The following is a 26,867-nucleotide window of genomic DNA, read 5'->3' on the forward strand; positions in this document are numbered from 1 at the left end:
TTCACCTCTATGTAGGCATCAGAGGCTGGGAACTAAGGCTGGCTTTCCATTTAAGCTTGGGAAGCACAGGCTAAGGAAAGGGATGGGGCCTGGGAGGGGGTGTTAAATGTGTAAGAAAGAAATTGGGTTGGAAGTTATGAAACCTTTTGGAAAATCTTTCCACTAGAATTCCAGGATATTCTGAGAAGTTAACAGCTTTTAACTTTAAATGAATTCCCTTGTAAATTTTTGTTTCTTACTTGGCAGGACAACAGGAATATCATTAAAATTGGTTTGAAAGGTTGGAGGAGTAGATGAATGGGTAACTTCCCCACCCTTTTCCTTCTAAGGGTGAAAACAAAGAGTCTAGGTATTCGCTCTTCTTTTCCATGATGTGGGGGTGATGGTTTCACACCTGCCTCATCGGAATCTGAGCAGGCATCTGGCAGGAATGCTGGCCTTCCATGCACTAATTGGTCCCTGATATGCAAGATTCAGGTCTTGAGAAGGCTTCTCACTGGAGTCTATGTTCCACTCTAAATAATCATACTTGTTTTCATAAAAATAATAGTTAAATGCAAAATAATTTGCATCATCTTTTTTATTTAACCTACACAAGAATACTTGGAAATAAATATCTTTATCCCCATTTTACAGATGTGAAATTGAGGCTTCAATAGGTTAAGCAATGTCATACATTGCCTTAAGTTGGAACAAAGAACTTGCACCTTTGGGGAACGGAATTCTAATGGCCTTTCTAAACCATCACTTGGATGACTTTCCCAGGATACTCATATTAAGGGTCCTCCCTGTGTCCATGCGTGCTGAGCAGAAGCCTGGTTGCTGGTAGTTATCAGCTAGGAAGCAAAGCAAGGCCCCTGCATTTCATTTCCCAGCTCAGTGTGAGGGTGGAGTGCTTGCTGCCTGACGGGGATGCCAGATGCTGCTGTGAAGATTTGAGGTTCCTCTGATGCAGAACCCAGAGAAGGTACTGGAATGTGCACTTCTGAAACGAGTCCCATGGCAGGGCCATAGCCGGGGTCCCGTGTCACTGTCCAGGGGAGGCCGGAGGAGCGAGGCTGGTGCCGGCTTCAAGACCCCTCCCTGTGGCACCACAAGGGGCTGATGCCCGCCTGGAGTGCCTCTCAGGAGCTGCCTCTGCTTCCTCAAATCTGAGGTGGAGGCTGCCTCACATAAGGCTGATCCTTACTTGAGAATTTATAAGTAGTCGTTCCTTGTCCCCATGTTTGGAATCAACTGAGGATTCAGGTGCAAGAAAATCTAAATATCCCTTTACTCCAGCCGTTTTGATGAAGTGCCCGTGTAAGCTGGCAGCAGGGAAAAACGCCTACTTCACAGAGAGCAATGGCGGAGAACAGAGAGGCCGGAAGTCGCTGGCCAGGATAGGCCCCGCCTCTTCCTCTAGGCCGGCGGAAGGGGTGGGGCAGAGTAGGAGCCACCCGGGTGAGCTCCGGAGGAAACGTGCTTAGTGAGGAGTAATTGTTCCCATGTAACAACAATAGGTCTAGTCTCGGGTTGGAAAATTCGAGAGCTCTCCTTGGAAAAATTTGCTGCTCTTGTCATATTTCTAACCTGAGACTCTGGGCCTGCCTTTGCTGCCGCCCACTTGCACTTGTGTAGCACAGGACATTTAAAAGTGGGATTAAGCTTTGGTCACTGGGTTTTGAAGCAACACTGTCCAGTCCATGCTGCTTAAGCTGTCCTACTTCGCCTAAGAAAAAAATGCCAGGAGAAGAATATCATTCATTCAGTAAAATTCCATCACTTGTTAGGATCACTTTATCCAAGTTTGCATGGCTATTAAGCTGCAGGGACAGTATTCGAACAAGGGCCTAATTCTGGAGCCTACATGTCAAACCACCATGTAGCCCTGTATCTCTAAGACTTGAGTCAAAAGTGACAGGATGAGTAACCGTTATATTCACAAATGATTGTAGAAACGCTAGTCAGAAGAAACTGCTTGGGGGCTGGTGCTAGGGGGCGACAATGGAGAGAAACTGCAATGTAAATGGATTTGTGATGTCCAGAGTGTGTGTGTGTGTGTGTCACACTTACCTGAGACCTTATACCAAACCCACAGTAGGCATCAGGCTTCCACTTCTATAGTGGAAATAAAAACAAGCCAGTGAGCCAGGAACGGTCAGTTCAATTGAGTGAACACTGTTTTGGGATGGTGTATATCATCTGATACCTGTCTTGAGAATTGCCCCCTCAACCCTTAAAGTTTGTGAACCCACCAGAATTTTCCTTCTTCTCTGTCCAGTTCTTCAATCCATTTGCCAATTTTTCTCCACTGTGGGCAGACTCTGAAGGAGTGCTTTTTGAAAAGAATGTCATAATTATTAGAATTCAAGATGAATCAATGAGAAGCAAGAGTGTCTGCTTCTGTTTATTCAATAAGTATTTATCAGGTATCCATGATGTCACAGCACTGTGAAAAGTACACCAAGGTGGTAGGGAATTTTTGCCTTTGAAGAGATCATAAGGTAGAGGAGAGGCAAAATGCTTATGGAAATCTACAGGGCAAAGGGAGTGTACAGTCTGCTCGAGTGTACCGAGGCGGGAGAGGTCACTCTAGGTGGGGTGATTAGGGAAGGCTTCTTGGAGGAGCTAGCATTCCAAGAGGGGGAGGCAGTGAGATCCTTGAGCAAAGGCATAGGATCAAAAGACAATTAATCTCCAGGGGGAAAGATACAGGGATGGATGAGAAAAAAGCAAAGTAAGTACCAAGGCAGCCTATGAGTTATAAAATAATGCAAGGTCCAATAGCATGTTTGCTCTTGTCCTTAAAGGACCAAACAATACTGAGTGTGGGACCTGGGGCAACTTGCCATATCTATGTGGACCACTTCTGAAGAGACATAGTGCCTCTGAGTGTGACCTACCACAGTCTATAGTAAAGAAGGGTTGGAGCACGAGAGAGTGACAAAGTGACTCTAAAATTACACATTTTAATATATAATTTATAATATGCTATATAAATATACACACATTTATTTGTAAAAATATATACTTAAGAATATATATTATATAATGATTTAATATATCATTTAAGTGATAGGAAATTTTTGAAAATATCTCTAAAACTTTTTCAAGTGACCCTTATCTCTACTGCACAGGTTATATTAGACAATTACTGAAAAAATAAAATATTAGGAGCTTATCTGAAGATTTGAGAATGGGGGAAAGAAGTAGAAGTGAAAAGGAGGAGAGGACATTGCTGTGAGATATGATAAAACAGGAATGATAAGAGTGCCATGCGTTCAACACTTCACAAAGAGATTACCCATGTTCTGACTCAGCTGATAGCAGCAACAACCTTAGAAGGAGAGACCCATTCATTCATTCATTCATTCAAAGCAGAGATCTGACCTAATATACCAGATCTGCTTTTAGGCCCATTGGATACAAAGGTCAATAGAACACTAACCTTACCTTTAAAGACCTCAGAGTCTAGCAGAATTCAGGGTCCCATTTGAAGATGAGAAACTGAGATTTCAAGAAGGTAATAAACATAGTTGCGAATCAGGTGCACTTTCAAACACAATGTTTTCTCCTTGGTACCACAGGAACTGAATAAAGAAATATCATGAAGCCAAACAGCTGGTTTGTGCGTTTACACTGGTGCTGGCCTTTGTGTGCAGTAAGTCACGCCTCTTCTTTGGTACAATTATCTGATCACAAGTCTCAGCATCTCATTCTTCTACCCTAAGCCTGGGGTGGTGCAGCTTGCATCAAGCTTCCAAAGTGCCTTGGGGGAGGAAATTCAGAGCATTATTGAAAGGAAGACATTAAGAAAAATGGTAAGAGAGGAAGGAGGCTGGGAGAAATTGCTCCAAGAGCAGGCACAGATTAGGGTGGCATTGGCTAGTAGATCATGGGTATCTACAAGTAAAATAGATGGACAGTCTACTAAATTCTTGTTTGAGCTGTATAAGCAGAAGAATTATGATATATCAAACGAATAGAAGTCTAATTTGAATTACAAAAACAGAGTCATGGCACCTTAAACAATTCCCAAACTTGAGATTGTTTACAGACCCAGAGCCCCTCAAATGAGAGGAGAAGTGGGTACCCTTGGGGAAGGACCTTTTTACACTGCCTCATATTTATAGTGTTAACCTTCCTCCCAGCCATTCCCAAGGAGACCTACAGCCTTTAACCAGGGTGACTGTGCACTGGGGAAAATGAAATAAGCAGCTATTTGGGGGATTATTGAACACTGGCTCAGAAGTGACACTAATTCCAGGAGACCCAAAATGTCACTCTGGTCCACCAGTCAGAGTAGGGGCTTATGAAGGTCAGGTGATCAATGGCGTTTTAGCTCAAGTCCATCTTACAGTGGGTCCAGTGGGTCCCACTGTGGTCATTTCCCCAGTTCCAGCATGTATAATTGGAATTGACATACCCAACAACTGGTAGAATCCCCAAACTGGTTCTCTGACTTGTGGAGTGAGGGCTATTATGGTAGGAAAAGCCAAGTGGGAGCCACTAGAACTGTCCCTACCTAGCAAAATCATGAATCCGAAGCAATACCTTATTCCTTGTGGGACTGCAGAGATTGGTGCTACTTCCAAGGACTTGAAGGGTGCAGGGATGGTGATTCCCACATCTCCATTCAGCTGTCCTATTTTTTGGTCATAGGAGGGGCCAGATGCAACAAGTTATCTCCGACTCCCAAAGAGACAGGACTTGGAGGATGACAGTGGATTACTGTAAATTCAATAGTTGGTGACTCCAATTGCAGCTGCTATTCCAGATGTGGTATCATTGCTTGAGCAAATCAACACATTGCTTGGCACCTGGTATGCAGCTTTTGATCTGGCAAATGCTTTTTTCTCAACAGCTGTTAGGAAGGATCACCGAAACAGTTTTTATTCAGCTGACAAGGCCAGCAATATACCTTCACAGTCCTGCCTCAGGGTTATATTAACTCTCCAGCCCTATATCACAATCTTGTCCACCAGGATCTTGATCATTTCTCCCTCCCACAAGACATCACCCTGGTCCATTAAGTAGCAACTGCTCTAGACTTATTGGTAAGGCAGTTGTGTATCAGGGGGTGGGAGATAAACCCAGCAAAAATACAGGGGCCTTCCACCTCAGTGAAATTTTTAGGTGTCTAGTGGTGTGGGCATGTAGATATATCATTTCTAAGGTGAAAGAAAACCTACTGCATCTGGCCCCTACTATGACCACAATCAATACCTAGTTGGCCTCTTTGGATTTGGAAGACAGTATAGTCCTCATTTGGGTGTGCTCCTCTGGCCCATTTGCTGAGAGATCAGAAAAGCTGCTAGTTTTGAGTGGAGATGGGAAAAAGAGGAGGCTCTTTGACATATCCAGGCTGCTGCGCAAGCTACTCTACCACTTGGGCCATATGATCCAGCAAATCCAATGGAGCTAGAAGGGTCAGTGAAAATAGGGATGCTTTCTGGAGCCTTTGGCAGGCCCCTTTAGGAAAATCACAATGAAGACCCTTTGGATTTTGGAGCAAAGCCTTACCATCTGCTGCAGGTAACTTCTCTCCTTTTTTATTTTATTTTATTTATTTATTTTTGCTTGGGCAGGCCCCTGGAAATGAACCCAGGTCTCCAGCATGGAAGGCAAGAACTCTGCCTGCTGAGCCACCAAGGTCTGCCCACTACTATCCTTTTGAGAAACAACTTTTAGCTCCTACTGGGCCTTAGCAGAGACTAAATACTTAGCCATGGGCCACCAAGTTACCTCGAGACATGAGTTGCCTATCATGAACTGTGTGTTGTCTGACCCAACAAGTCATAAAGTTGGGCATGCACAGCAGCACTCCATCATAAAATGGAAATGGTATATACGAGATAGGGCTCGAGCAGGTTCTGAAGGCACAAGTAAGTTACATGAGGAAGTGGCCCAAATGCCTATGGCTGACACCTCTGCCACATTACCTTCTCTTTCTCAGACCAGAGCTATGGCCTCTTGGGGAATTCCTTACAGTCAGGTGACTGAAGAAGAGAAAACTTGGGCCTGTTTTACAGATGATTCTCCATAACATGCAGGGAACACCTGGAACTGGACAGCTGCAGCACTACAACCAGATTCTTGGATGTCCTTAAAGGACAGTGGTGAAGAGAAATCCTCCCAGTGGGTGGAAGGTCAAGCAGTGCACCTGATTATTCATTTTGCATGGAAGGAGAACTGCCCATGTTTGAATACTGACTCAGGAGCTGTTGCTAATGGCTTGGCTGGATGGTCAAGGACTTGTAAGGAGAATGATTGGAAAATTGGTGACATAGAGCCGAGGGAAAGAGGTATGTGAATAGTCCTTTCTGAATGGGCAAAGAACATGAAAGTATTTGTGTCCCATGTGAATGCTCACCAGAGGGTGACTGCAGCAGAGGAAGGTTTTAATAATCAAGTGGATAAGATGACTCATCCTGTAGATAAATGTCATCCTCTTTCCTCAGCCTCTCCTGCCATTGCCCAATGGGTTTATGAACAAAGTGGGCATGGTGTTATGGATAGAGGATATGCATGGGCTCAGCAACATGGAGTTCCACTCATCAAGGCTGATCTGGATATAGCCACTGCTGAGTGCCCAATATGCCAGCAGGGGAGACCCATGCTCAGTCCCCAATATGGCACCATTCCCCAAGGTGATCAGTCTGCTACCTGGTGGCAGATAGATTGCATTGGACTACTTCCATCATGGAAGGGACAGTGATTTATTCTAACTGGGATAGACCCATGCTGCAGATATGGGTTTGCATTCTCTGCATGCAGTGCTTCTGCAAAAACTATCATACATGGACTTAAGGAATGCTTTATACACTGTCATGGTATCCCACACAACATTGCTTCTGATCAAGGAACCCACTTCATAGCAAATTAAGTGTGGGGGTGGGCACAGGCTCATGGAATTCTGTGGTCATACCATGTTCTCCATCATCCAGAGGCAGCCGGATTGATAGAATGGTGGAATGGCCTTTTGAAGACCCAATTATGTTACCAACTATGGGGCAATACCTACAGGGCTGGAGCAATGTTCTCTAGGAGTCTGTGTATGCTCTGAATCAGCATCCACTGTATGGTTCTGTTTCTCCCATAGTCAGGATTCACAGGTCCAGAAATCAAGGGGTGGAAATGGGGGTTGGCACCACTCATTATCACCCCTAACGACACACTAGGAATTTTTTGCTTCCTGTCCCTGTAACCTTAAGCTTTTCTGGTCTATAGGTCTTAGTTCCAAAAGGAGGAGTGCTCCTACCAGGAGATACAACAATGATTCCATTGAACTGGAAGTTAAAACTGCCACCAGGCCACTTTGGGCTTCTCATGCCACTGAATCAACAGGCAAGGAAGGGTATTACTGTTCTGTCTGGGGTAACTGATCCTGACTATCAAAGGGAAATTAGACTGCACCTACATTATAGAGATAAAGAAGAGTTTTCCTGGAATACAGGAGACCCCCTAAGGTGTCTCTTAGTACTAATATGCCTTGTGATTAAAGTCAATGGAAAACTGCAACAACCCAATCCAGGAAGGACTACCAATGGCGCAGAAACTTCAGGAATGAAAGTCTCCATCACCCCACCCAGCAAAGAACCATGGTTAGATGAAGTGCTTGTTGAGAGTAAAGGGAACATGGAATTGGTAGTAGAAAAAGGCAGTGATAAATATGAACTACGGCCACATGACCAGTTACAGAAACAAGGACTGTGATTGTGTGAATATTTCCTCCCTGTTTTGCTATGAGTATGTTTGCATGTGTACATAAGCAAATATTTTGTTTTCATCTTATTATTGTTCATGGTTAGTATTTAAGTCATAGGATATGAAGCTTAAAAGTGAATGTTACCTAAGGACTTGCACTCCATCCTGGTGAGATATGTTTCCAGTTGTACACAGGACCATTGAGTGTTATTAGGCAAAACATATGTCTGCTATTGTGTTCTATTTGATAATTAGATATGTTTCAAGGTGATATGTATAGCTGCCAATGGACAAGGGGTGGACTGGGATGGTTAGGTGTCAACTTGGCCAAGTCATTATGCCCAGTTGTCTGATCAGGCAAGCACTGGTCTGACCATTGCTGCAAGGATATTTCATGGCTTGTTGATAAACTGAAAGGCTGATATATTAAATTATCAGTCAGTTGATTGCATCTGTGGCTGATTACATCTGCAATCAACTAAGGCATGTCTCCACAATGAGACAATCCAATCAGCTGAAGGCTTTTAAGGAAGAAGAGAGACTCTTTCACTGCTTAATAAAGCCAGTGAGCCTCTCCTGTGGAGTTCTTCCAGACCCTTCATTGGAACCACCAGTTTCACAGCTTGCTGTAAGGATCTTGGACTCTTCCATTCTCACAGTTGCATGAGACACCTTTATAAATCTCATATTTACAGCTGTCTTCTGTTGATTCTGTTTCTCTAGAGAAGCCTGACTACACACATGTGACCATCTGAATAGACAGAAAATATTTAATATCATCAAACATCTATATAATGTAATTATTAGCAAACTGAGAATAGAATGACTTCTTTAAATTGATTAAGGTATCTATAGAATACATACAACAAATGTTGCTCTTAATGATTTTAAACTTAAAACATTTTGTTTGATGTCAAGAAAAAGACAAAGGTGCCTTTCATTACTATTCATCATGGCTGTAGCCAGAGCGCTAAGGTAAGAAAAAAAGAAATAAAAATTATAAGATTGGAAAGAAAGAAACAAACACATATTTCATTATTCACAGAAAATATGGCTGGGCATATAGAAAAAATTAATCCTTAAGTAAATTTACAGAACCAGTAAGAGTTTTAACAAAGTTGTTAGATATAAAATTCAGTTGTATTTTATACACCATCACAGCGAAACTTAAAAAGATACCATTTACAATAGCATCAACAAATACGTAGACCTAGGATAAATCTAATGAACGAAATACACTGTTGAGACATTAAAAAGGATCTAAATAAATGAAAAGATGAATTACATTCATGGACTTGATGCTTCAATATTATACAGATATTTATTATTTACAAAATGATGGCGAATTCACTACAACTCCTATCAAAAATTCTTTAACATTTTTGCAAGTGAATCTAGAATTTAAACACAGATGTAAAGGCCAAGATAAGTCAAGACACTTGAATAAAATGCTGCAGAGGCTTTTTTCCCCTCCAGGATACTAACTGTTATTTTAAAATTATAGTAACTAAAAAAAAAGTGTGGGATGGCTTAAGAATAGAAGAGAGAGCCCTTAAACAAATCCACATATATGGATACCTGACATGATCCAAAATGATACAGAAGATCAGTGCTGAAAGAATGGATGTTTTCATAAGTGGAGCGAGAACAACTGGAAATCCATAGTGGGAAAAAATAAATTGGACCCCTAGATCATGCCACCCATAAAAATGAGCTGCAAGTGGTTCAAGATCTAAATATAAAATACAAAACTATAAAATCTTTCTGAGATGCTACAGGAAAATATCTTCATAATTCTGAGGCACAGAAATATATTTAACAAGACACAAAAACTTCAAACCAAGAGGGAATATTGATAAAATTTACTGTATTAAAATTAAGAACTTCTTTTCATTAAAGGATACCATTAAAGAGAGTGAAAAGGCAATCTACACACTTGGAGAAGATGTTTGCAACCCATATAACCTGTAAATCACCAATTTCCAGAATATATAACTCTTATAAATCAATTAGTAAAAAAACTCAGTAGAAAAATATGCAAAAATATCAAGCAGTTCACCTCTCAACAGTGGAAATATGATGGATAATAAAAGTATGACTAAGGGCCAAGCTCATGGTAATCAAGGATATGCAAATTAAAACCAGAATGATGTTTGTTTCACACCCACATATTGGCAAACATTAAAAATCCATTAATAGCAGTGATCTTAAGTACATAAAAAGGAGACAGAACTCTCATGCAACTATTGGTGTGAGTTTAGGTTGGTTCAATCTCTGCAAAATAGTTTGGTATTCATTGATCTTATAGAATATATGAAGTACATACCCCAAATCCTTTAAGGGGTAGTCTGTGGGAAATTTCCACATCCTCCAGCATACATGTACCAGAATGTACCTAACAGAATGTCTGCAATAGCAAAAACTGGAAACAAACCAAGAATCTATCAGCATTAGGTTAATTAAACCAGTTTTGGTATAGCCCTAAATGGAGAATATGGAGCAATGAATGAAACTGAGAAATTTAATGTTGAACAAAAGAATCCAGTGGCAGGAAAACACATACAGTCTCATTGGTTTTGATGTGAAAGCAGGCAAAGCCCAACAAAATACTGCTTAGGGATCAAGCAACACTGGTTTAAAAAAAAATTACAGGGCTGGGCACAATGGCTCAGCAGGCAAGAATGCTTGCCTGCCATGCCAGAGGACCCGGGTTCGATTCCTGGTGCCTGCCCATGTAAAAAAAAAATAATAAAAAAAAAGTACAAAGAAAAGCAAGTGAATGATTGTTTCAGAATCAAGCTACTGGTTAACAGTGGAGAGAAGAGAAGCAGGATCAAAGAGGGAACATTGGACCTTTTAAAGCCCCCACCATGATTTATTTTCCCACGGTGGTGGTGATTTATTTATTTCATATACATATATACATATACATCATTTCAAATATTCTGTTCATAGGATGTGACAAAAGAGAATAAGCACAGTCCAAGGCATAGCTTCACACTCACTGGGAGTGATTCTAGCAACTTGCAAAATGTGCTGTGCTCTGATTGCTCTTTGCAAAGGATGCCCCGTTTCCTTTTGTGAGGTGGCTGAGAGTTCACGTTCGGAACAATGGCTTCGGTATTCCCCCTCGGGGCGGGGGGTGCTTCCTCAGCCAGATGCTTTCTGTTGACTGGTTATTGTAGATGAAGGTCTGTGCAGATTTCTGTCTCTAAATGAACCCCTTGTGATTCTCCGCTTTTTCAGAGGCGGAGCATAATTGCCCTCCCTGTGACCATAACCTGCACTTGGTGACTTCTTCCCAAGCAATAGAATCTGGCAGCAGTGACAGTGTGTGACTTCTGAGACAAGCACCTACAAGGCGTCGATGCCTTCGCTTTGCGCTCTCTCTTGGATCTCTCATGCTGTGGGCAGCCAGCTGTCCTGGTGAGGACACTCAAGCTGCCCCATGGAGAGGCCTGAGTGGCAAGTAGCTGAGGTCTCCTGCCAAGAGCAATGCTGGAAGCAGGTCCTCCTGCCCCAAGCAGGCCTTCAGATGACCTCAGCCTTGCTTTTGTCCTTGACTGCAACCTCATGAAATACCCTGAATCAGAACCAACCACCTAAGCTGCTCCTGAATTCCTGACCTACAGAAACTGCGAGAAATAATTGTGTGTCGTGTTTAGCCTCTAGTTTCAGGGAACTTGTTATACAGCAATACTTACAACTTGCTTTCTTTAGTCTGTTGCCTATGGCTTCTACCCACACTAGTCTATTGCTTTAGATTTAAGAATGGCTGTGCTGATACCGTTTTGGTTGACCTGGGACCTGCAAGGTGCTGCCACTGCTTCTGAAATACCATGAGCTGATTTCTTTTCTCATTGCATTGACAAAGTTAAGCGTTGAATCACTACTGAATCTCTTTTCTAAAGATGAAGCATACTTTCACAAATACATTTTCCTGGATGATAAAGGGACATTGCAGGAGTTTAGAGCCCTGAAATTCTGGGCTTTGTGAATTGCAGTTGAAATAACTTGGGCTTTAAGACCCCGTAAGCAGGCATTGAGTCCTACAACTTGCTGGTTATTTGACCTTGGGTTCAGCATTGGACCCCTCAGAAGTTCTCTTTCCTTGCTTTTCAGGCAAATATTAGTTAGCAAATAAATTTATACTACTTAGGACTAAGCTTGGTTATAAGGGAAGGAGAACAACTGTTTAAAAGGTAAAATTTGTATCTCTTTCATGTAAAAATCCAGATGGTATGGGGATGGGGATGCTATGAAATCCATAATTTCAGGGACCTGACGTCTTTGTACCTTCTTGTCCCACCATATGTGTTCATTGTAGGCAAAGACAGATGCTTTAAGTCCAGCATATTCACTGAAAAGCAGGAGTTCATTAGTCTACTCCAAGTCTAATCTAAGACCAATTTCCAGTAAGTCTCTTGTGAAGCTCCATGATAAAGAGCTTTGGGTGAGTGCTCAAGGTAGCAAATCAGGTCCCCTCTGCCACTCATAGAAACTATATCTGCTAGGCTTGGACTTTGAGCCCTTATTCATCAGAGGAGGGACCTGGTGCTACCTAACTGTGAATCTGAGCTGATGGAACAGAGCCGAAGACAAAGTACTGCCACCTCATTCTGCTCTTGCATGACCCCTGTCCTCGCTAGTAGAGGCAAGATTAAAAGCCACCCTGATAATTGGGGCCCCCTCCTGCGGCCTGATGTCTGTCCCAGCTAGACCTCTGTGCATGGCCACAGAGCAGTATGTCCAGCAAGACAAGCACCTGCCCATTACTGCTTCTGTTTCCATACGTTTTCTCCAATAAGTGCTTCCTAGCAAGTTATCTGTGGTCAGTGCATTTGGGCCATGCATTCTTGGCTCTGTTAAATCTCTGATCCAGCTAACCTAACAAGGTAAAAAAAGAAAGACAAAGGCCATGGCAGATATCTCTTTGGGACATACCTGCAAGCTGCATGACAAATCTGCCTTATTCCTATTGACCAGATTTCAGAGTCAATGACTGCACCTAGCAGCAGGGAAGAAGAATGGAAGAGGGACAAGAAAGGAGAATGGTGGCAATTAACAGCCTCAGCCAGAAGGGCCACCACCAGCACACAGGGCCCCTGTGTACAAATTAGGAAAATGCACCTGCTCCAGGCAGACAAACCTTCTGAGCAAATGATTCTCAACCAGGTGTGCCTCTGTCTGGGTGACACACTTGAGGAGCCAGGTGCAAGGTTTGGTAGGCAAAGCATGGGCTCTGTGCCATCCTGACTTTTCCCTGGCAAGCACCTTTCTGCAGTACCCAGTCTGTATAACTGTGTGCCACAGCATTGTTAGACCAGAACCTTTCATTCACTTTCCTGGCCTGAGAGATTTGTTTATAAGCAGAAATGTTTATTCATTAGGTATCAGAGCCCTTCTAGAAACTGGGATGAATGCTGGGGTAAATGCTGGCAATCTGCATTAACTAGTGGGTACCCTACACTCCAAGCCAAGGGATAAGATGCCATTTGAAGGCAGAATCCTGCATCTTGCCTCTTTGGAGATCAGAAAGTCTCTCTTCCCAGGCAGACAACGAAATAGCCATCCTTGAGGGTTTCTGAATTTGGGACTTTGTGAAGATGCTGAAAGGATTTGATGACAATGACATACTTTTTAAGGAGAACCAATTACTGGGTGCATTGTATTTGTATATACCCTGAACTGCAATGGGTACAGATGGAAGGTGTTCTGATATTGGCTCCAGGGGACTTTTGATTCCAGAAGCTTCCTATCACACTTAAATAACACCTAAACTGTGCACTTGACCTGCACAGTTCTGTGTCAGCCACTCCTGCATGCTCCTCCTGTTTCTTCACATACCACTCTCCCCTCTCTTTCCTTCTCTCCACTTCTCGAACCCACAGCCTTTGCTCGATCCAGGCCTTTGCACTGGCAGTTCCCCTGGCCTCGGTAGTCTTGTGCCAGTTCTCAGCAAGGCCTTACCTGATGTCATCTCAACAAGCCTTTCTACAGGATCCCACAGCCCCCATTTCATTTTCTTCTCGGCCTTTATCACTGGCATTCTCCTCTTTTAAGGATTCATTTCTAATTGTTGTTGTGGTTGCTGCAACATCTGAGAAAGTAAGAGTCCCGGCATCTGGCAGATATTTAATAAAGTTGAATCAATGGAACATTGAATCAGTAAGGACAATTTTACTTTAAAGGATACATTTTAGGAGAGTCCAGAGTTAGACTGCAGGCACAGATGCGTCCAGGGACTCAAAGGATGTTTTCGTAACTTGGTCTAACTCCATCTCTCAGCTCTGTTTTCCTCTCTGTAGGCTTGTCTTGAGCAGGCTCATTTTTTGTGATATCAAGAGAGTTGCTGGATTTCTCCACCTCAGGTGGTTAATTCTTTGGGACATCTATCCTTGCATTGTAGGAAGTTTAGCAGCATCTCTGGCTTCTACTAGTCTGCCAGATGCCAGGAGTATCTCCCACCGGTAATGACAACCAAATGTCTCCAGACAGTGACCCATTGTTTCTGGTGGAGGGGTCAAAATCTACCCTGGTTGAGAATCCTTGGCGTACATCATGGCCTCTCTGCCAGGCCAATAGAAATAAGTGTGTCTTTTCCCCAAAAGCCATGAAGAGCCCTGGAACTAAATCTCATTACCTGACTTTGGTCACATGCTCATCCTTGAACCCCTCACTGTAGCCAAATAATGGAATGCACTGATTGGCCAGGCCCGAGTCACCTGGCCTCCACTAAGGTTAGGGTCTGGTTCAAGCACCTCAAACCACTGATGATTAGGGGATGTCACCCAAAGGGAAATGAGGGACTTGTGTTCACAAGGGGCAGATTATCATGCTGGCAGGGTCCATGTCGCTTTTTCCATACCTGCTGTGGTTTGCCCTGGGCCCACTTCATTCCAATATCGGACACCAAGAAGATGCAGATTGCTCCATCAGTTTAATCCATAGGGTGGATTCTCTTTCTTAAGTGTTGTGGGTTTATGATTTTTTCTGGGGAGATGGCCCACTGCTGTCAAATTCCCTAGGTGTCCCAGGACACTAAAATATTTAAAGCAATTGATAGGCCTCCTAGTTTCAAACCATTAAACTATTAAAAAATGGTCAATTAAGTCTATACTATGCAAGAACCATTTATGCTTTCCTGAATAGAACTCTAAGTAAATACCCTAAATCCTGCTGGTTTGGGTCCTCGGTTTCATTAGGCTCAACTGACTACCCATTTGTAGATAATGAGATTTTAGTTTATATAAACCCAAATGTTCTCAGTGGCTGTATCAATGAAGATTCTCAAATTTCTCTAATGAAGTCAAGAAATTAAAACTCAGTGATACTAGCTATGTGTGTCTGACTTGCTCCCTACCAATTTCGTGCAGCGAACACTGATTAGGAAACTAACACTTACCTCCCATCTTGCTTCTGTACTGAAAAGGCCAAAGAAGTCTGGGTAGTGAGTGCTCATGATAGGAGCAGGAATCAAGCAAACAAAACTTCCTCTCAAGAAAGAGCCTGGCGGCACTGTACTTGAAAAGCAAGCCAAGTTGTTGTATGCCAATGTGCCACTGCCATAATTGTGTTCTTAGTGCGCATGTGGGCCAGCTGGTCCTGCCCTGTGATATGGTTGCTGCCTCCTGGCAAGAGCTTGGCAGATGGACACAGTGGCTCCACCGGGGGAGAGGATGACATTGCAAGTGGATGCTGTGAGGTCACCACCTGCTTTTTACACCAAAGGCCACTGGCAGACCAGTTCTGCAGCTTCTGCTCTGAAGCACAGACCCCTGGCTTTCTCTTTACTGGGAAGGCTGGCCCTGCCATGTTCATCACCACAATCCCAATGAATGTCTGAGGACTTGAATTAAAAAGCCATGTTAGGGGAAGATGGCAGAAGAGAGTAGCTCAAGATTTGCCCTGCTCCACGGAAAAGTTAGAGAAGGGACAGAAGGGCAACTGAGGTGGTGATTCAGGAATGCAGCTGACCTAGGAGAGCCATCTGTACCATATGGAGCAGCCCTGGTTGCAGAGGCCCAGGAACCGAGAGGCAGAAGGCCAGAGCCTGGCATGGAGGCGCAGAGCCCGCGGGAGTGCATGAACAGGAGCATGGGACTGGGAAGTAAGCCAGACTGCATTCCTTGGGCACGCTACCCTCACCAGCACAGCCCCGTGACCTGTGACTCACCCTACATCTCATGCACCCGAACCCCATCACCCACTCCCATTTTCCACGCTCCTGGTGCCCCCACCCCACCAGCCCCCTATACATGTACCTGGCCCCCACCCCCATCCCAAGTGCAGCCCAACCCACCTCTCCTGCATCCCTCTCGAGCATGCCTGTCCCTCCCTGTTCCCTGTAGGCTGTTGCCAGCGCATAAAGGCTGTGGGCACTAACCTCCATACCTAGGTACTGGCACAGAGATAGAAGCATTGACCAATGGAATTGAATTGAGAGTACAGAAATAGACCACCAAATCTATGGCCAACTGATTTTGACAAGGCCTTCAAATCCTCTGAACTGGGACAAAACAGTCTTCAATAATTGGGCATGGAAGAACTGGATATCAATAGCCAAAAGAATGAAAAAGGACCCCTATCTTACACCCTACATAAAAATGAACTCAAGGTGGATCAAACACCTAAATAGAAGAACTAGCACCATAAATCTTCTAGAAGAAAATGGAGGGAAACATCTTCAAGACCTAGTAATAGGAGGTAGCTTCCTAAATTTTATACCCAACACATAAGGAGCAAAAGAAAAATTAGATAAATGGGAACTCTTCAAAATCAAATGCTTCTGCACTTCAAAAGACTTTGTCAAAAAGGTGAAGAGGCAGCCAACTCAATGGGAGAAAATCTTTGGAAATCACATAGCAGACAAAGGTTTGATTTCCTATACATACAAAGTAATCATACAACTCAACAACAAAAAAACCACCCAATTATAAAATGGACTAAAGATATGAATAGGCATTTTTCTGAAGAGCAAATACAGATGGCTCAAAAGCACATGAAGAGATGTTCATTTTCATTGGCTATGAGGGAAATGCAGATCAAGACTGCAATGAGATACCACCTCATACCTATAAGAATGTCTGCTATTAAATAAACAGGAAATTATAAATGTTGGAGAGGATGTGGAGAAATTGGGACACTTATGCACTGCTGGTGGGAATGTATAATGGTGCAGCCACTATGAAAGATTGTTTGTTGGTTCCTTAGGAAACTAAATATCGAGTTGCCCTATGACCCAGATGTAGCACTACTTGGTATAAACCCAGAAGAGCTGAAAGCAACGACACAGACATTTGCACACCACCGTTCACAGCAGCATTATTCACAATCGCCGAAAGATGGAAACAAACCAAATGCCCATCAACAGATGAGTGAATCAACAAAATGTGGTATATACATACAATAGAATACTATGCAGCAGTAAGACAAGATGATGAAGCACATGACAAGATGGATGAGCCTTGAGGACGTAATGCTGAGTGAAGTTAGCCAAACACAAAAGGATAGATACTGTATGATTCCACTTTTATGACCAGCATAAAGGTACAATCAGAGCTTCTAATACAGAATATAGGGGGCTTAGAAAAACATAGAAGCTAGAGATGGGTGAACTGCTAGCTAATGAAGTTGACCTCCAATGTAAGGGAATAGATAGGAGTGAAGATGGTTCTCTAGTGGGTCTAGAAGTAATACTGCCATATTGGAGGTGAAGAAGATTGAAAGGGGTTGTATAGACCTACATGACCCACTGATTAACACTAGAAATATGAATTAGTTCTCATAGGAATTACTTCAAAGATATGATTCTTGTATAAAAAGTGTTTAAGTCCAGGGTACAGGGGTAAAACTGCTATTGCATGCTATGAGCTATGTTCAAAAGGAAACCATCAGAACTACCATAGCAACAGCAGAAGTAAATAATGGGGGGAGGGACAGGAGTTAAGAGGAGGTTTAATCTCCTATTTGGTGAGGGTGTGTTTACTGGTTTTCTTTCTCTTGGAAACAATGAAGTTACCTGAAATGAGAATGTTGATGGACTGTGGACTTTGGGCCCTCTACATGATACCTGATGAATGCAGGTGGCTGAAGGATGCACTGATGGAGAAGTAGATTGGCAAATGATGATATATACTTATGAACAAAGATTGTGCTGCTACAAAAAGGAACAAAGTCGTGAGGCATGCAACGATGTGAGTGAACATGTGGATATTTGGTGAGACAAAATAAACCAGAAACAAAAGAACAAGAATGGTGTGGTCACTTGTAGAAAATGCTTATAAGAAAACAGGGGCCTAGACCGTAAGCTTTTAGAGCAGACACATTAAGTCCAGAGTGCTGATTATTATTTCTGGATTTTGAGAGGCTGTTTTATATATATAACCTGATATTCAGCAATAGGAAAGAAGCTGGACAGGTTGAGGTTAAAGTAATTCAGAAGATAGGGGAAAGGAAGACAGTGTCTATATTTCAGAATCACACATACTCTTTGAGACCAATGGAAGAAAGTTTTATGTGGTCTGGAACTGAAATTTTCTGTAGTGTATAACGTAATTCAACCTATCTGTGTAGCTCACTTGAACAATTGAAACACAGGGAACACAGAATAAGAAAGAGGTCCTTTAATCCTGTATAGATTATTGCAATGCCTGGATATATAGTCCTAGACTATATTAAGCTGATAATCAAAAAGTATTGGCAATGTCCTGTGAGGGATGGGCGAAAGAATATGGAACTGTTAAACCTTACCATGAGGGAATCCCTTGATACTGTGTCAAATTTTTAGGGGCACCCAAATCAATAGGCCATGCCCTTGATTGAGGCTTAGTCTTGTGAAGCTTATGTAGGTAGCAGAGAAGTTTAGACTACCTATAGGCATGCCTAAGAGTTACTTCTGGAGGACCTCTTTTGTTGCTCAGATGTGGCCTCAGTCTCTTTAAGCCCAACTCTGCAAGTGAAATCATTGCCCTCCCCCCTACATAGGACACGACATGCAGGAGTGAAAGACTCCCTGGCGAAGTGGGAGATGACTCCCAGGGATGAATCCAGACCTGGTACTATGGGATCAACAATTCCATCCTGACCAAAAAGGGAAAAGAAGTTTAATTAATAAAGTATCAGTGACAGAGAGAGTTCAAATAGAGTCGAGAGGCTACTCTGGAAGTTGCTCTTACGCAAGCTTCAATTAGACCTTGCTACCTATCATAACCTGCCAACCCCCAACCAGGACCATTCCCGCCAATCCTAAAGAACACCTAGGGCAATATATAACATTCCACAAGGGTTCCATGCATTAGAGTAACTTTCCAGAAACCTACACCCTCCAGATGGGCCCCTGGTCCAGATAAATTCTGAAACCAAGGCCAGCCTCTCCAAAACATCAGATAGTTCTATCTCCCTACTCCTTATCAGTGACAGACCCTTCCAATATGAAATATTTAGAATTGCCATAGCCCAAATACCCCTAAAGTGAGGGATGGAAGGATCAAAGGTGATGTTGGAGTTATACAGAGAAGATAGTATTTAACAAATGAATATGAATGCTGAATCATTAAATTGATACCTCTTTTAGTCTCCAGTATTTTAGAGCAGCAAGAAGTAAAAACCTAAAATTGTGAAATTGTATAAGAGAGACCACATCTGAGCAACAAAAGAGGTTCTCTTGGGTATGACTCTTAGGCCTAATTTTAAGTAGGCTTAGCCTATCCTGTGCGGGGTTAAGTTTCATATGAACAAACCCCAAGATTGGAGACTCAGCCTGTTGCTTTTGTTGTCCTCACTGCTTGTGAGAACATCAAGAATTCGGGATGTTCATTCTTACAGAAGAGGGAAACAAAGCAAGAGCTAACCACGGAGTGCCTTTTAAAGATCCCACTAAGACCTGGCCTCTGCTCACATCCCTTGAGCCCGAGCAAGTCACATGGTCAGGTACAAGGTCAGTGGTGGGGAAGTTTGCTTCTCCTGTAGGGAAGGCATACAACAAAGATGAAGATGGAAGTTTTTCTCCCTGAATGGAATTTGTCTCCCTGACTACAATCCTCCATTCTATTCTCAACACAGCAGTCCAAGTGATCCTTTTAAAATCTTTATCTGATCACATCTGTCTTCTGCTCAAATCCTCCCCTGGTGCCCTGTCCTTGGAGTAAAAGTAGAAGCTGAAGTCTTCAGCATGGTCTTTACCACCCTGCATCACCCAGCCTCCAGCCCTGGTGGCCTCCAGGACCTCACTGCCTATTGTTTCCCCCCTCACTTACCCAACTCCAGGCACACTGATTTCCTTTCTGGTCCTCAGAACCCACTCCTGTCCCAGGGCCTTTGCACTAACTGTTCCCTCTGCCTGGACGTCATCAAGATTCACTCTTTCCTTCCTCAAAGATCACCAACTTGAGATGCCTTCAGGTCTACCCTACTGAAATCTGCAACCCCACCCAGCACTCCCCATGCCCATATCCTGCTCTCCTATTTTCTCCATAGCACCCATCAACACCTAACTTGTATTTCCTTGTTTGTTTACTGCCTCTAGAAGGGAAGTTTGTCAAGGGCAGGGACTCTGACTTTATCCCAGCTGTCCCTCCAGCTCCCAGAAGAGGGTCTGCAACCCGTTTCTCCCCTTGGTCTCCATCCTGCTATCCCCATGTGATTTTGGTTTCTCCAGGACCTTTGCTTTTACCCTTGAGCATGATTTCCACCAGACCCCTCTTCTCTTGTACCACTGCCCTGCTCTGTACCCGGTGGCTAGTCACAGTGAAAGAAGGAAGAACCTAGGCACTGGGGACCTCGGTTAGGAAAGGGGGGACAGAGAATAGCATGTAGCACTTGTGGTGGCTCAGTTAGCAAAGCTTCTCCAGGCCCTGAGCCCTGTGCTAGCATCCTCTGCACACATGTAATGGGAGGGGCTTCCTGGGAGGAGCAGCCCGGGGCACGCACGGGAAGCAGTGGGCCAGCTCCACGGCTCCAGCAGTGGGACCATAATATCTAATTAGAGTGCAGAGAGACCCCATGGTGGTGTGAGGCCGCAATAGACCTCGACGGGGCCAAAACTCAGCTCAGGCCACAGATGTTCATGGAAACACTCGTCTGCACCTCGCTCTTCACATCAGAGAGGGGCAATGTATGACAGGGTGCACGCTTTAAATGGTCCTCTCCCTTGCTTTAGTCTCTTTGTAAAAATTATTTTTATTTTTTTTAAATTTTTTGAATGAACAATGTGGTCTTATGATTTAAAAACTTGAAATGACAAAATGTAGAGTGAAAGGCTTTATCCCACCCTGACCCCCAGCTCCCCTAACATATAACCACTCATCAAATTCGTGCTTATCTTTTTTGAGCTTTTAAAATACATCCAGGAGCAAACGCAAACAGAAACTCCCACCTTCCTCTGCATTTTATATAAAATAGAGCAGCCGCTGTCCCCTGCCTGCGTGCTGCTGTTCTACCTTGCTTTCCCGCTTAATGATGCTTCTTGCAGATTTTCTATATCAGCCGTAGAGAATTCCTGGTTCATTTTTATAGCTGCATATTATTTGGTTGCTTGGATATACCATACTTCATTTAACTTCGCTCCCGTTGGGGGAGTTTTGGGTTGCTTCCAATCTATTGGTTATACAATAATACTGCAATAAGCAACCATGGACATACAGAGAGAAATAGGAGAAGCCACAGGTAGGAAATCAGTTGTTATTTAAAAGGAACAACAAAAAAATATTAGAATAGCGATTTTCGCTCCAAATGCATGTAAAGTCACCTCAGAACATCTAAAACATACCGATGTCCTCACCGGCTTCTAGAACATTTTATTTCGTTTGTCTGGGGTAAGGCCCAGGGGTCGGTACTTTTTTATTTTTGGGGGGCGGGGGGAGGTGCATGGGCCAGGAATTGAGCCCAGGTCTCCCCCATGGCAGGCAAGAATTCTCCCTCTTAGCTAGCCTTGTACCCCTCAGGGTCAGTGCTTTTTAAAAGCTCTTCAAGGTTAGTCTACGAGTGCTGAGTGTGAGAACAACTGAGAGGGTATGGAAAGGAAAATAAAGTTTGGGGAGGAGAGATGGGAAAGAGGGAGGGAAGAGGTAGGGAGGAGAGGTGGGGAACAGTTGCCTTGTTGCGTGTGACTTTAGCAAGAACCATGGATAAAAGGGTTTGTTTAGGGAGTCTGGCAAAGCTCCTGTGATGCAGATCTGCCCTCCCCTTCCAGTGAAAGGAATGAAGGCTGTGGCCCCAGGTGGAGTGGGCCTGAAAGGGGAAGCCTGCTTTTACCCAGTAAAAGCACACACACTGTTGGCATATCAGGTCTCCAGCACAGGCCTGTGAGGCTCATGCTGCTGGAATCGTCATTTTTCAGGTGAGACTAGCCAGAGCTCAGAGAGGTTAACCTAGCTGCCCAAGGTCACACAGCTGGAAAGCCCAAGATTCACCCCTAGGCTGAAAGCTGAGACCCCGGCTGGCTTTCTGCCAGAAGGAAATTGATTTCCTCCCAAGCAGCTGTCAGGACTTTGCAGATAGTTTACACTGCACTTTGTTTGTCTTCTTAGCTCCCTGCTCCTTCCTCTCCTGTAACTTCTCTCTTCCGCTGGGGCTTCCTGTAACTCTTCACATCAGCTGCTCCCCGGCACCCCCCAGGTAAACAATGTCTCCAGCGAAGTGTAGGCATCCCCCTTTTTTCTTGTTGGGATGCTGCCAGCTTGCGTTATCAACCTGCACAGCTCACCAGCCCTCTCCAGAACGTGCCTTAGGAGCCCAATGGCCCAAGCCAAGCTGATGGGAAGATAGCAGGCGGTGGGAGGGGTGTGTGTGGGACAACTGGGAGCCTCCTGCCCCCAACAAGGGCCTGGCAGGCAAAGAATGAATGTAAACCATCCTCCCCCCAGCAGGAACCCTCCCAGTTGTCTTTCTTCCCTCTCCTGGGACCGCCCAGAGCTGCATTCTTTATCTGAAGTTGGCAGAATAGGAGATTTTTTTTTGCAGCTTTGGCCATCAGGGATCATCCGTTTTAAAGTTTCTCAGTCACTCTGGAATACAGCGAGATTTGGGGGAGTCAGTGCTGCGGGCAGGCGCACCCATCTGCTTGAGCAGGACCCAGAGACAGCCCCTGGGAGCGGCGCTGTGGGCACAGGTTCCTCTCGTGTGTCCCGGTGTGAGTGGGTTAGTGCTGGCAGCTGGGGGCTCAGAGCTCTAACTCCCCTGGAACGTTCTTTTGTTCACAGCGGTGGGGAGATGTTTGGAGTTACTCCCCCTCTTCCTGGAGAATGTCTGCGGAGGAGAACCAGCCTGAACACTTTGGGGACCCCATCCTGGAGAGTGGCGGCCGGAGGAGTGGAGTGAACCCCAGGGCTCCACTAGGTGGCGCTGGAGCTCCATCCACCTGCCATCTCCAAACCGGAATCAGACCCAAGGCTCTGAGCCTTTGCCTTCTCGACTTCCATCCTTAAAGCATCACCCTAGAACGCTTTAGAGGCCAGCTGATGCCTCATCTCACAACGCCCCAAGGATCCGAAGCCTCATTTTAAGGATGTTCAGCCTGAGGCCCAGCTTCCCAGCGCTCTGAGCAGGGACTGCATGTATCCTGTCAAGTCCATAGCTCGGATTAATAAATGCAAATAGAATCTGATGACCCTGATGGAAATGTATCCCAGAGTTTCTTACAAGCATTTTGTAATATCCCTGCTCCCCCAAGCCCGCATCCCCATCATTGGGGGCTGTGTACAGAGGGAGGGTGGCACTCGCAGGGACTAGACATTTCGCTTGTCGGTATAGGGTCAGACTGGCTGGAGAGTTTGAAGTAGCCAGTCCCAGGAGCCTAACTTAATGTTGGTCGTGGGAGCAAGACTGAGGAAAATGGTTTTAGTGGCTTCTTGCTGCTGGCTGGAGTCAGATTTCCCCTGCTCAAGACACCTCAGAGCTGATGACTCACTGGGCCCCTTTTACAGATGGGGAAACCGAGGCACTTCAGTAACTGGCTCCAGGGCCCTTGGGCTTGGGCAGTTGCTCCTACTCACCAGCTCTTGCGGGCGTCCACTTGGTCGTTCCCCCATACCACTTGACCCCCCGGCTCCCCTCTCCCAGCACTGTCCCTCAATAGTCCATATTTCAGGATCAGCTCAACCAGGATGTTCCCCATTTAAGCCTACGTGGATGACCTTCGGCCAAAACATCCCTTCTCCATCCCTTGGTGGCCTGTGGAGCTCTGCTCTCACTCCACCCTGTCATTGCTCAGACTCCCTAGCATTGCCAGGATTCCTGCACATTGTTGCATCTCCAGCTCCCAGACCACAGGTCCCCTGAGGGAAGGGGAGATGCTCCCTGGAGAGGTGTGGATTCTCCCTCTTGGCTCCTGTGGCAAACTATTCCTATAAGAATATTTGTACATGGAATCAATGCCCAAGTTCTGTTGCCTTACAGAGACCCGGCATCACTTTTTTCCTTTCAATTTTTCTTTCTCTCATTCTTTCTCTTTCCATCCTTATCTGAAGTTGGCAGGAAAGGAGGTTCTCTTCCATTCTTTTTTTTTTTTTTTTGTAACCAGGAGCAGGACCTTTGATCAGGCAGATTTGGCCATCAGGGATGATCAGTTCTAATATTTCTCATCCTTTCTGGGATATAGTAAGATTTGAGAGAGTTAATGTGCTGCAGGCAGGCTCCCCCCACGAGCAGGGCCTGGAAAGAGATCTCGGGGTGGACTCTGTGGGTACAAGCTCCTCTCATTTGTGTACCCGTGTGTGTATGTGTGTGTGTGTGTACGTGGACTGTGGGCTGGGATCTCAGAACTCTAATTCCCTTGAAACATTCTTTTGGTTTATAGAGATGGGAAGATATTTGGAGTTGGTACGGCTTTATTGGAGAATGTCTCCCAAAGGAGAACCGAACCAACATTAGAAGATGAGGGTCAGCTGGTCTACTGATGGTCTTTGGTGTATGAACACATCGTAGTCTTTGAGATCTGGAGCCTCCTGCAATGTGCCATGGCTGGATCTTCCGGGACTAGAGCTGGATGCACCACTCCAGCCACCCTGCTTTGTCCCTCTCAGTGGCATCAGCATGTGGGCTGTGGCCTAGTGAATCACAGGATTGAGGTGTTAGGTGCCAAGGGATGAGCCAGAATTGTCCAGGCTTATTGGCCAAGGGTTGCAATCATAATTCCAAATTAAAAAGGAGAAGGGTTTTCCTATGTTGATTCTAGGTATGAGTAGATAGATGTGATCTCTTATTGTAATATGTTTGTGAGTCCTTCACAAAAGCTGGGGTGTTTGCAATCCCTGCCTCGTTACAATTCCTAATGGATTGGTTGGCTTTTCCCTTTGCTCAGTTAGATGCCTGCCCATTGAAAGAACCGTCTCATTGTACCTGTTGGTGGTTGATGCAACAAGGATACTTACTTCCTTTCTAGTAAGGTATCATTAAATTTAAGAGCCAGAATTCCTACTGCTTTCGCCAAAAAAACTGTTTCCATGTGTTTGGATAGCAAGGGATTCATTTATTACCCCATGTCCTTTAAGATACACTTCATTTTAAATAGGGAAAATGTATGCAGAAGAGGAGAGAAGATTCAGATTGTCACTTGTCCTGAAATATCCTGGTATTTAACATAACATTCAGTCTGTTAGTCATTTGTTCATTCAACAAACATTATTAAAAGAACTGGAGAAGGAAGCCAGCATGCACCAAGCAGTTCTGCAGGGGCAGATGATCACTTTGTTCTGGGGGGGCTGGGGCTGATCCCCAGCTGCAGAAATACACATCTGAGGGCAGCAGTTCTAAACACGGGGCCCACTGGCCTCCTGCATCAGGAGCACATTTGCCTGTGAACCTGTAGATTCTTGAGTGTGACCCACACATATTCTGCTCCTCCTGAACACACTACAGAAACACTGACCTGAACACACTACAGAAACACAGGTGGCTCCCACAGGCCAAGAGAAATCATAACCTACACAGCTAGTGCTACAAAAGAGCAGGGCAGTACCCACAAGGCAGCAGTGGCAAACCCGGAGCTGGTCTAGGTGCCTTGTTTTAAATCATTCAATGCTCACAGCAATCATTCTAGGTGGCTTCCATAATTAGCTTCATTTTACAGATGCGAAAACGGAGGCACAGAGAAGTCACCTGCCCTAAGTCAAAACAGCTGGAAGGTTTTGTGGAGTTGGAGCTCTAACCCAGAGTCCAGGATCTTACCTGCGAGGCCACACCCTCTCTGCTAAGAAGGGAGAAAGAAGGTCCTTTGTGCTTGAGAGAGCAACATAATCCTTCTAGAAAATTCATTATTTGAAGGTTTGGGCTGCGTCACCAAGTTAGAAACTGGCACCAAAACTCCGGGACGTGGTCAAAGAGCAAACGAAACCAAGTCCAAAGAATGTTTGGGGTGTAAGAGAGGAGAACAAAAACTACGCAAGACCCTTATAAAGGCTGCCAATAACAAGAAATAACTCGTAGCCTGTCTTTGGGAAGAAGCCCTGGGGTTCTCATTGAGAGGGGCAGCTGGTGGGGTGAGAAGACCCCGGGGAGGTGTGTCCCTTGCGGCGTCTCCAGCCCATCGAGTCAATATCGCTGCCGTCCGGGAGGTGGTGCTGGCGTTTCTTAAAGCGCGCTCCTCTCCTGCCCGCCTCCCCCTCAAGCCCCGGACTGTGGTTTCAAAGCTGGGAAACCCTTTACCGGGGCCCCCCTCTGTGCGGGAAACACCTCTCTCTGCCGGCTGTAGCGCTTCTTTCGCTCCTTTCTCAGGGGAGTGAGGCTCGGGGGTGTTGGGCCAGCCCAGACCCCGCTTTGCCTTGTACAAATGGGCGGAGAACTCAGAAAGGGAACCCAACGTGTTGAGTAGCTTACCAGGCGAGCGACGCCACAAACTCTAATCCTCGCAATGCCGACTCTGCTGAATAGCTCATTATAGTTTCATCCCCAACGTTTGGGCCCAGAATTGGAGGTTCAGGGAAGTGAGCGCGCTGGCCGCGCAGACCCGAGCCGTGCGTGCGGAGCTGGGCTGGGGCCGCCTCCCAGCACCGCCTCCGAGGACGCACCGGAGACGCCCGCGGGCTCCGAACGTCCCGAAACCCCGGTAAATCCCAGGTGCTAATTTGTTTTCTTAGTATCTGCTTTGATCCTAAAAGTGGAAGCCAATCCAATTAATTGAGGGTTTCAATTAGTTGGGTGCAGGCTCGCCTCGGGGTTTAGTATACTTCCTGCTCCAAATT

At 44.8% G+C, this 26,867-nt stretch overlaps 1 long non-coding RNA gene across 2 annotated transcripts; it reads right to left on the reverse strand.

Moving 5' to 3' along the window:
• LOC143648727 (uncharacterized) lies at window positions 1–26,644 on the reverse strand. Of its 2 annotated transcripts, XR_013158748.1 has the most exons (5): window positions 26,503–26,644; window positions 4,537–4,846; window positions 3,436–3,751; window positions 2,238–2,317; window positions 1–1,711 (listed from the first exon to the last, which is right to left on the reverse strand). It is a non-coding gene; the product is annotated as an uncharacterized LOC143648727 (long non-coding RNA). The 2 variants fall into 2 exon arrangements; XR_013158749.1 differs by lacking the exon at window positions 4,537–4,846.
• Between the last annotated feature and the right edge of the window lie 223 nt (window positions 26,645–26,867).

The sequence above is a fragment of the Tamandua tetradactyla genome, chromosome 10 (assembly GCF_023851605.1).
Source record: "Tamandua tetradactyla isolate mTamTet1 chromosome 10, mTamTet1.pri, whole genome shotgun sequence".
In the NCBI taxonomy this organism is placed as follows: domain Eukaryota; kingdom Metazoa; phylum Chordata; class Mammalia; order Pilosa; family Myrmecophagidae; genus Tamandua; species Tamandua tetradactyla.